We start from the raw sequence: 12,196 nt of genomic DNA, 5'->3' as shown, positions 1-12,196 counted from the left end.
TTTCTTTGATATGACTTGCGTTTATTTGTGGAAAAAAACCCGGAAATTTGCCGAAAATTTTGAAAACATTGCGATTTTCCAACTTTGAATTTTCATGCCCTTAAATCACAGAGATATGTCTCACAAAATGCTTAATAACTAATATTTCCCACATGTTTACGTCAGCACAATTTTTGAACCCAAATTTTTTTTTTGTTAGGAAAGGGTTAATTTTTACAACACCATTTTTTTGGGGACCACATCACATTTGAAGTCACTTTGAGGGGTCTATATGATAGAAAATACCCAAAAGTTACACCATTCTAAAAACTTCACCCCTGAAGGTGCTCAAAACCACATTCAAGAAGCTTATTAACCCTTCAGGTGCTTCACAGGAATTTTTGGAATGTTTAAAAAAAAAAATGAACATTTAACTTTTTTTCAATTTTATTTTACTTCAGATCCAATTTTTTATATTTTACCAAGGGTAACATGAGAAATTGGACCCCAAAAGTTGATGTATAATTTGTCTTGAGTACGCTGATACCCATATATGCAGGTAAACCACTGTTTGGGTGCATGGCAGAGCTCGGAAGGGAAGGAGCACCATTTGACTTTTCAATGAAAAATTGGCTGGAATTCAGATTGGATGCCGTGTCGCGTTTGGAGAGCTCCTGATGTGCCGAAACAGTGGAAACCCCCCACAAGTGACACCATTTTGGAAACTAGACCTCCTAAGGAACTTATCTAGATGTGTGGTGAGCACTTTGAAACCCCAAGTGCTTCACATAAGTTTATAACTTACAGCCGTAAAAATCATATTTTTCTACAAAAATTACTTTTCACCCCCAATTTTTTATTTTCCCAAGGGTAACATGAGAAATTGGACCCCAAAAGTTATTGTGGAATTTGTCCTGAGTATGCTGATACCCCATATGTGGGGGTAAACCACTGTTTGGACGCATGGCAAAACATGGAAGGGATGGAGCGCCATTTGACTTTTTCAACGCAAAATTGGCTGGAAGTGAGATCGGACTCCTTGTTGAGTTTGGAGAGCCCCTGATGTGCCTAAACAGTAAAAACCCCTCACAAGTGACACCATTTTGGAAACTTGACCCCTCAAAGAACTTATCTACATGTGTGATGAGAACTCTGAACCCCCAGGTGTTTCGCTAAAGTTTATAATGCCCAGGTGTGAAAATAAAAAAATCATATTTTTTCCACAAACATGATATTTTAGACCCCATTTTTTATTTTCACAAGGCTTACATGAGAAACTGGACCCCAAAAGTTGTTGTACAAATTGTCCTGAGTACGCCGATACCCAATATGTGGGGGTAAATCACTGTTTGGGCGCACAGCAGAGCTCAGAAGGGAAGGAGCACCACTTGACTTATTTAATGCAGAACTGGCAGGAATTGAGATCGGATGTCATGTCGCATTTAGAGAGCCCCTGATGTGCCTAAATAGTGGAAACCCCCCAATTCTAACTCTAACCCTAACCCCAACACACCCCTAACCCTAATCCCAGCCCTAGCCATAACCCTAACCACAAACCTAACCCTAATCCCAACCCTAACACTAATCCCAACCCTAACCCCAACCCTAAACCTAACTTTAGCCCCAATCTTAACCCTAACTTTAGCCCCAACCCTAACCCTAACTTTAGCCCCAACCCTAACTTTAGCCTCAATGCTAACTTTAGCCCAAACCCTAACCCTAACTTTAGCCCAACTCACTTTAGCTCAACTCTAACCCTAATGGGAAAATGGAAATTAATACATTTTTTTATTTTATTATTTTTCTCTCACTAAGAGGGTGATAAATGGGGGTTTGATTTACTATTTTTTTATTTTGATCATTGTGATAGGGTCTATCACAGTGATCAAAATGAACCAATAGGAAAAAATCTCCTATGGTTCATGGGTGCCGGCCAGCAGATCTCGGCGAGCGCACTGCACATTTTCTCCCGGAAGAAGCGGGTGGCCTGGGGGACTTCAGGGGGGCCTGCAGGGACAACGGAGATACTAAGGGGAGTGATCGGAGGACCCTATTTCTCTTTCCTCTGATGTGTGATTACATTAGAGGAGAGAAAAATTAAATGGAAAATCTGACATTTTTTGCGGTCGCCGTTATACCGTTAATAACGGCGATCGCAACACCGGGGTAAGTAAAAACCGACTCAAATCATGTTCTCTGTGGTCTCGGCAACTCCCGGCAACCGAGACCCCAGAGAAATTCTGACGCTGGGGGGCGCTATAACCTTAAACCTCAGCCCCATTAAAAAGCGGTGCTGTGGTTTAAGTACTCTTAACTGCCACCATTAAAAGGTGTATCGGCGGTCGTTAAGAGGTGAAATGTAAATCTCATCATTCTCCCCTGCTCGCGCCAATCGCCGGTAGAGCAGGGGAGAATGACGAGAGCCGTGTTCAGCACCCGGCACTGGGAAACAGCACTTACTGTATTGCTTCTTCCCTGGCGTCCGTCCTTGTGGTACTGATGTGGCACACACATGCCACACGTGTGCCGCATGTATTACACACGGACACCGATATCTCCGGTACTGGAAATATCAGGACGTGTGAAAGAGGTGTTATAGCGGGTTTTTATGTTTGGCAGCTGTCACACGCTAAAAGACGGTTTTTATTGCAAAAAAATAGTTTTTGCATCACCAGATTTTGAAAGCTATCATTTTTTCATATTTTGGCCCACAGAGTCATGTGAGGTCTTGTTTTTTTGCGGGACAAGCTGACATTTTTATTGGCAGCATTTTCGGGCACATGACATTTTTTGATCGCTTTCTAGTCCAATTTTTGAGAGACAGAATGCGCAAATACCAAAAATTCATGAATTTCTTTTGGGGGCATTTAGACCGTATCACGTGTAGTAAAATTGATTAGTCAGTTTTATTTTTCAGGTCAGTACGATTACAGCGATACCTCATTTATATCTTTTTTATGTTTTGGTGGTTTTATATTATAAAATCTATGTTTACTTTTATAGTTTAGATTTTTTTATTCAAATATTGATTTAATGATAGAATAAATATTTATTTTGTATTATTTTTTATTTAAAAAAATATTTTTACAATTATTTAAATTTTTTTTTACTTAATTCTAATTTTTACACTTAGTCCTACTAGAACACTCATTTTGTGCAGGCTAATCGCTTCTATAGCATGCAGATGAAACAGCATCTGCATGCTACACAAGATGTCAGCGCTGCACTCTGTGCACTCTGACCTGAGACTTCCTGTCATGCACTGCGCATAACAGGAAGTTTCTTAGCTCTGGTAAACCAGATGTTGTCATGACAACATCGGGTTACCGTGGGAGCGATTGGGACCCCGCGTTATGCCGCGGGGTCTCTGATCCAAAGGCAGAGGGGCTATAAGCCCCTCTGCCAGCATCGGAATGCTGCGATCTTGTTTCATCGCAGTGTTCCAGGGGTTAAAGTGCCAGGAGCAGTCTGTGACCGCTCCTGGCACTTAGTGTTGGGTGTCAGATGTGAGAATCAGCTGATATCCGGCCACGATCAGCCATGGTCCCCCCATGAGCGTGGCCGATCGCCGTGACATACTATCCCATCCATGGTCTAATTGTGTCAGGGCATATGGACGGGATAGTACGTCAGCTGTCAGAAAGAGGTTAAACCAGGTATTGGTACTTTTGGCAGTGTGGACAGGTGCAAACTCCTGCTGGAGAATGAAATTTCCATCTCTAAAAAGCTTGTCGGCAGAGGGAAGCATGAGTGCTCTAAAATTTCCTGGTAGACATCTGCGCTGACTTTAGTCTTGATAAAACACAGTGGATCTACACCAGCAGATGAAGTGGCTTCCCAAACCATCACTGATTGTTGACACTTCACACTAGACTTCAAACAGCTTGGATTGTGGCCTCTCCACTCTTCCTCCAGACTCTGGGACCGCAGTTTCCAAATGAAATGCAAAATTTACTTCCCTTGTGGAGTGTGTCAACGACTGCCTTCTGGACATCTGTCAAGTCAACAGTCTTCCCCATGATTGTGAAGCCTACTGAAACAGACTAAGGGACCTTTTCAAAAGCTTAGGAAGCCTTTACAGGTGTTTTTTTTTATTATCCTAATTTAGTGAGATAATTACTTTTGGGTTTTCATTAGATGTAAGTCATAATCCTGTGACGACTCCTGGAGTAGACCCTCTGGGTCGTGGCACCAACCCTCCCAGGGCGAGTTGGCCTAGTGAGGACCACCCCCTATACAGGGAGTGTCAGGGGCAAGCCCGAGGGGGTAAGGTACCACAACTGCTGGCACCAGGTGGCCGGCTCACAGGAGACACAAGTGAATGTGTCTGCAGGAACGTGCAACGCGTGGACACAGGGGCACACAAGGTACAGGACAAATATACGGAGGCATGGAGATAGTACAGGACAATACAAGGCGTGTACACGGGAGTGCGCTAGATACAGGATAGTGCAAGGCGGGTACTCGAGAGCATGTATGGCGTGCACAGACAAGCACGCCCGGAAGCGAGCAAAGCAGAGCGCATGCAAAGGAGCACGTCAGAGAGTAGAGTCAGGCCAGGGTCACACTAGAGTGAAATACGGACGAGTGAGAGGCGTTAAAACATTACATTACACATTACGCATTACACACGGATAAATGATTCTCTATGGAGCAGCTCCCATCAGCCGTATATTTCTCGTCCGTATTCTACGGTCCGTGCCAATCGCAGCATGCTGCGATTGTCAGCGTAGTACGCCAATGCATGTCTATGGGTGCGCTAAAAATACGCATTACACACGGACCAGATGTGTGACTTCCGAGAAATAAGCACCCGGTGTCTTTTAGAAAAGCCGGCAATTCAGTGCGCGATACAGTAAAATCACACTGACAGGTTTAATAAAGAAGCGAAAGAATAGATATATACACATAGAATACATACACACACATTATATATATGTATATATATATACACACACACACACACATACATACATGTTATTGAGACACATATATATATTTATATTTCTTAGAGTTCTTCATAGCATAATAGCCGCTAATTCAATTACCGGCTTCTGTCAAATCATTCCCCAACCCGACATGAAATGACACATGGTTTACATACAGTAAACCATTTCATTTCATGTTTTTTTATATGTCTTTCATTAGTAATGAGATGAGGGTTGATATGTAAAATTTGCGAGGTGTAGGTGTTAATTTACTGTAAGTTCGTTGTGAAAAAATGCGTGGGCTCCCGCAGTAATTTGTCAACCAGAGAGGTAAAGCAGGTGAGTGAGGGCAGATTTTAATAGCCATGAGAGGGACCATTGTTTTTGCCCCCCCGGCTACAAAAATTTGCCCCAGACACCCCAGAAATGGAGCATCTATAAGATGTGCCAATTCTGGCACTTATCCTCTCTATTCCCATTGCCCTGTAGTGGTGGCGAATGGGTTAATATAACAAAGGATTAATGTCACCATTCGATTTCAAGGTGACAATTAAGCCGATTGATAATGGAGAAGTGTCAATAAGACACCGATCCATTATTAACCCTATACTAACAAAGGGTTAAAAACCACACACAGACATTAATTTTTTAGTCTTTTAATGAAATAAATACACCAAGTTTTGACAAATTTTTATTACTCTGGTAATCCCAAGAAAGCCATGACCTGCAAAAAAAATAGCAAAAAAGCAACTATATCCTTACCTCTCCGCTGCTCAGTCATGTCCCACGCTGCAATCCTTCACAAGGGGTTAAATAGTTTACAATGAGGACCAGTGCTAATGCGACCAGTCTCACTGTAAACTACAGCCAGAATGAATTAGATCAGCTCTGCGCAGCCTCCCTGGCTGCCTGGAGATGACCTAATTACCATGAGAAAGTTTCTGACTTTTTTCCCACGGTCATTAGTTCATTCTCAGATCAGCCGGGGACTCCCCGCAGCCTCAGTGACGTTAGAGGGAGTCCCCGGATGATCTGAGAATGAACTAATGACCGTGGGAAAAAAGTCAGAAACTTTCCCACGGTAATTAGGTCATCTCCAGGCAGCCAGTGAGCCTGCGCAGAGCTGATCTAAGTCATTCTTGCTGTAGTTTACAGTGAGGCTGGTCACATTAGCACCAGTCCTTATTGTAAACTATTTAACCCCTTGTGAAAGAATGCAGCGTGGGACATGACTGAGCAGCGGAGAGGTAAGGATATAGTTGCTTTTTTATGTTATTTTTTTTGCAGGTCATGGTTTTTTTGGGGATTAATAGAGTAATAAAAAATTGTCAAAAACTTGGTGTATTTATTTCATTAAAAGACTTTTTAATTAATGTCTGTGTGTGGTTTTAAACCCTTTCTTAGTATAGGGTTAATAATGGATGGGTGTCTTATTGACACCGCTCCATTATTAATCGGCTTAATGTCACCTTACAATCGAATGGTGAAATTAACCCTTTGTTACATTAACCCATCCGACACCACTACAGGGCAATGGGAATAGAGAGGATAAGTGCAAGAATTGGCACATCTTATAGATGTGCCATTTCTGGGGTGTCTGGGGGCAGATTTTTGTAGCCGGGGGGGGGGCAAAAACAATGGTCCCTCTCATGGCTATTAAAATCTGCCTTCACTCACCTGCTTTACCTCTCTGGTTGACAAATTACCACAGGAGCCCACGCATTTTTTTACAATGAATTAACCCCTTAAATTAACACCTACACCTCCCAAATTTTACACATCAACCCTCATCTCATTACTAGTGAAAGACGTATAAAAAAAACATTACAATCGAATGGTGACATTAACCCTTTGTTATATTAACCCATTTGCCACCACTACAGGGCAATGGGAATAGAGAGGATAAGTGCAAAAATTGGCACATCTTATAGATGTGCCATTTCTGGGGGCAGATTTTTGTAGCCAGGGGTTGGCAAAAACAATGGTCCCTCTCATGGCTATTAAAATCTTCCCTCACTCACCTGCTTTACCTCTTTGGTTGACAAATTACCGCGAGAGCCCACACATTTTTTTACAACAAATTAACCCCTTAAATTAACACCTACACCTCCCAAATTTTACACATCAACCCTCATCTCATTACTAGTGAAAGACATATAAAAAAAACATGAAATGAAATGGTTTACTGAATGTAAACCATGTGTCATTTCATGTCGGGTTGGGGAATGATTTGACAGAAGCCGGCAATTGAATTAGCGACTATTCTGCTATGAAGAACTCTGTGAAATATAAATATATACTGTATATATATGTGTGTCTCAATGACTTGTGTGTGTATATATATACAGTCATGGCCAAAAGTTTTGAGAATGACACAAATATTATATTTTCACATGATCTGCTGCCCTCTGGTTTTTATGTGTGTTTGTCAGATGTTTTTATCACATACAGAAATATAATTGCAATCATATTATGAGTAACAAAAGGTTATATTGACAGTTGGAATGAGTTAATGCAGCAAGTCAATATTTGCAGTGTTGACCCTTCTTCTTCAGGACCTCAGCAATTCTCCCTGGCATGCTCTCAATCAACTTCTGGATCAAATCCTGACTGATAGCAGTCCATTCTTGCAAAATCAATGCTTTTATTTTGTCTGAATTTGAAGGTTTTTGTTTGTCCACCCGTCTCTTGATGATTGACCACAAGTTCTCAATGGGATTAAGATCTGGGGAGTTTCCAGGCCATGGTCCCAAAATCTCTATGTTTTGTTCCCTGAGCCATTTAGTTATCACCTTTGCTTTATGGCAAGGTGCTCCATCATGTTGAAAAAGGCATTGTTGATCGCCAAACTGCTCTTGGACGGTTGGGAGAAGTTGCTCTTGGAGGACATTCTGGTACCATTCTTTATTCATGGCTGTGTTTATAGGCAAGACTGAGAGAGAGCCCATTCCCTTGGCTGAGAAGCCACCCCACACATGAATGGTTTCAGGATGCTTGACAGTTGGCATGAGACAAGACTGGTGGTAGCGCTCACCTGGTCTTCTCCGAATAAGCCGTTTTCCAGATGTCCCAAACAATCGAAAAGGGGATTCATCAGAGAAAATGACTTTACCCCAGTCCTCAGCAGTCCACTCCCTGTACCTCTTGCAGAATATCAGTCTGTCCATGATGTTTTTTCTGGAGAGAAGTGGCTTCTTTGCAGCCGTCCTTGAGACCAGGCCTTGCTCCAAGAGTCTCCGCCTCACAGTGCGTGCAGATGCACTCACACCAGCCTGCTGCCATTCCTGAGCAAGCTCTGCACTGCTGGTAGCCCGATCTGCAGCTGAAACACTTTTAAGAGACGGTCCTGGTGCTTGCTGGTCTTTCTTGGGCGCCCTGGAGCCTTTTTGGCAACAAGGGAACCTCTCTCCTTGAAGTTTTTGATGATGCAATAGATTGTTGACTGAGGTGCAATCTTTCTAGCTGCGATACTCTTCCCTGTTAGGCCATTTTTGTGCAGTGCAATGATGACTGCACGTGTTTCTTTAGAGATAACCATGGTTAACAGAAGAGAAACAATGATGCCAAGCACCAGCCTCCTTTTAAAGTGTCCAGTGGTGTCATTCTTACTTAATCATGAGAGATTGATCTCCAGCCCTGTCCTCATCAACACCCACACCTGTGTTAATGGAGCAATCACTGAAACGATGTTAGCTGGTCCTTTTAAGGCAGGGCTGCAATGATGTTGAAATGTGTTTTGGGGGATAAAGTTAATTTTCTAGGCAAATATTGACTTTGCAAGTAATTGCTGTTAAGCTGATCACTCTTTATAACATTCTGGAGTATATGCAAATTGCCATTAGAAAAAATGAAGCAGTAGACTTTGTAAAAATTAATATTTATGTCATTCTCAAAACTTTTGGCCATGACTGTATATATATATATATATATATATATATATATATGCATTCTATGTGTCTATATCTATTCTTTCATTTGTGTTAGAAAACCTGTCATAGGGCTCCATTATATGTATATTTTGCAAGCCTGCGAGAAAATCTCGGCATACGGATTACATACGGATGTTTACATGCGCAAAATATGCGACCACACCTTGCTTACGGATTACATACAAAGCACTATTTAGGGGTCATTCATCCGTATTACGCATGTAAAATACGGACCATATTTTGCGTCGGTTAGTGTGACCCTGGCCGTATACAGAAGGAGTGCCAGGAGGCACAACAGAGTACAGGAACAGAGTACAGGATCAGAGCGTGTGCCAGGAGGCACAACAGAGCATAAGTCAGAGTGCAGGGCCAAAGCGTGTGCCAGGAGGCACAACGAGCACAAGGCAGAGTACAGGATCAGAACGTGTGCCAGGAGGCACAACTGAGCGCAAGGCAGAATACAGGATCAGAGCGTGTGCCAGGAGGCACAACTGAGCGCAAGGCAGAATACAGGATCAGAGCGTGTGCCAGGAGGCACACTGAGCATAAGGCAGAGTACAGGATCAGAGCGAGTGCCAGGAGGCACAACTGAGCACAAGGCAGAAGACCCGAATACTGCGCACAGCCAGGCAAGGACAAGGCAGACCAAACCAGGAAGCACAACAATAATCAGGCACCTCCCATAGGAAGAGGAAGCCTGATTTAGCACATGATCACTAGAACTTCCGGGTCTGGTACTCCAAAACTATAGAGAGGACAGGCCTGGAGGCAGAGCTGAGAAGAGCACGCGTGTGCACAAAGAACATGGTGCAAACATGGAAATAAGTACGAGAGGTGCACATGCGCACCCGACGGGATCCCCGGAGCAGCCGCGACTCCGGAAGAGGTGACGTCTGGACCGAGGTCCCGCCCCCAGGTGAGAGCGGTGTCACAAGTGACAAATCCTCAACATTAACAGAAATAAACACTTGAAATAGGTCACTCTGTTTATAATGACTCTAAATAATATGAGTTTCACTTTTTGTATTGAAGAACTGAAATAAATTAGCTTTTGATATTCTAATTTTGTGAGAAGCACCTGTAAATGTAGATGATATGTAGCTAACATTTCACATCATACAGCTAATAAATAATCTGTGTTTTTCTGTATTCAGCTTTGAGCCTGGGAGCTGACGCACAAAAGACTACTGGTAAGTTGAGAAATTTTAAATAAAAAAATCAAAAGTTCTGAACCATGTTTTAAATATCACACAGCTTCCCATCAGCACTGAGCCTCCAACTACCACACAGCATCCCACCAGCACTGACACTACAACTACCACACAGCCTCCCACCAACACTGACCCTCTAACTACCACACAGCCTCCCACCAGCACTGAGCCTCCAACTACCATACAGCCTCCCACCAGCACTGAGCCTCCAACTACCACAGAGCCTCCCACCAGCACTGACACTACAACTACCACACAGCCTCCCACCAGCACTGACACTACAACTACCACACAGCCTCCCACCAGCACTGAGCCTCCAACTACCATACAGCCTCCCACCAGCACTGAGCCTCCAACTACCACACAACCTCCCACCAGCACTGAACCTCCACCTACCACAGAGCCTCCCACCAGTACTGACACTACAACTACCACACAGCCTCCCACCAGCACTGACACTACAACTACCACACAGCCTCCCACCAGCACTGACACTACAACTACCATACAGCCTCCCACCAGCACTGAGCCTCCAACTACCACAGAGCCTCCCACCAGCACTGACACTACAACTACCACACAGCCTCCCACCAGCACTGACACTACAACTACCACACAGCCTCCCACCAGCACTGAGCCTCCAACTACCATACAGCCTCCCACCAGCACTGAGCCTCCAACTACCATACAGCCTCCCACCAGCACTGACACTACAACTACCACACAACCTCCCACCAGCACTGAACCTCCACCTACCACAGAGCCTCCCACCAGCACTGAGCCTCCAACTACCACAGAGCCTCCCACCAGCACTGAGCCTCCAACTACCATACAACCTCCCACCAGCACTGAGCCTCCAACTACCACAGAGCCTCCCACCAGCACTGAGCCTCCAACTACCATACAGCCTCCCACCAGCACTGAGCCTCCAACTACCACACAACCTCCCACCAGCACTGAGCCTCCAACTACCACAGAGCCTCCCACCAGCACTGAGCCTCCAACTACCACACAACCTCCCACCAGCACTGAACCTCCACCTACCACACAGTCTCCCACCAAATTTTCTAGAGGATTTGATGGAAGTTACAATATTTTGCTTGCTATTGGTGCCATTGCTCTGGAGGGGTGAGTCCTGCACAAGTTCTCAGCACCCAACAGTAAAGTAGGCAGGACCTACCAGGATGGGGCCCAACCTATATCATGATGGTCCCTTATAGCAGCGGCATAATCTTCTTTTATCTCTCGGCCATCTATTATTCAGTTCCTTCATTTCAGTTGAGGTTTACTTTTCTATTTTTTTTCCCGAGATAAGAATATATAAATAGAATTGAAAACAAAATTAATTCAACACTGCAAAAAAAAAATAGCAGTGCTGCACAATGTAGATACCACCGCACAGAGCTCAAACACTACTGATAATCGTGATATACAATGTCTATATTATTGACACCCCCTTCAGCAGGATGGCTATTGTCAACAATTTAACTGCTCAGATTGTGATGCGGAGTTGGGGCGGTAGCCACGGGTGAGGCACTCGTCCTCAGCGTCCCAGCGAGTTACGTGAAAGTGAGAGTCCTGGCTGAGTGTGTGGACTTGTGCTGTGAGAGTATTACATCTGTGCAGGCTGAAAGTAAGGCTGGGTTCACACTGCGCTAATGGCAATGCGCCAATGGCATCCGTTACATAGCGGCACTAACGCTATGGAATGGATGCGTTAGCGCTGCCATAGGCTGCCATTATGTAGCGCATCACTAACGTATGCCATAAGCGGCATGCGTTAGCGATGTGCCGTCATTCTGTGACGGACTATTGGATGCAGGCTGTAGCATTCGGGGGTCCGTCACCGCTAGCACAGACAGGGAAGCTGCGCTAGCGTGATCACTAAACGCGATCACAATATGACAGTAGCGTTAATGCAGTCCGTCAACGCTATGCATTGAACGGACTGCATTAACACAATGTGAACCTAGCCTAACTGTTGTTGTGGGCGTGCTAGTGTAAGGGGGTGAGATAGAATGAAAACCTTGCTTCCTTTCTTTTAATTGTCTTTTATCTGTTGATAATGTCTATGACAAATGCTTGTGGTACTGCTACATAGAACTATGTATTATTGCGTATATTTATGGTACTGCCACATTTATATATG

At 44.0% G+C, this 12,196-nt stretch overlaps 1 long non-coding RNA gene across 1 annotated transcript in view; it reads left to right on the top strand.

Annotated features, from left to right (window-relative positions):
* The window catches only part of LOC141048685 (uncharacterized), a 39,263-nt gene that overhangs the window by 13,739 nt on the left and 13,328 nt on the right, over nt 1–12,196 (top strand). Inside the window, exon 3 of the long non-coding RNA XR_012220111.1 lies at nt 9,991–10,026. This is a non-coding gene — a long non-coding RNA (uncharacterized lncRNA). The remainder of the gene's footprint in view (nt 1–9,990; nt 10,027–12,196) is intronic.

The sequence above is a fragment of the Dendrobates tinctorius genome, unplaced genomic scaffold, assembly GCF_039654945.1.
Source record: "Dendrobates tinctorius isolate UK_male_01 unplaced genomic scaffold, ASM3965494v1 ptg000138l, whole genome shotgun sequence".
NCBI lineage: Eukaryota > Metazoa > Chordata > Amphibia > Anura > Dendrobatidae > Dendrobates > Dendrobates tinctorius.
This window is presented reverse-complemented; position numbering and strand designations above follow the sequence as displayed.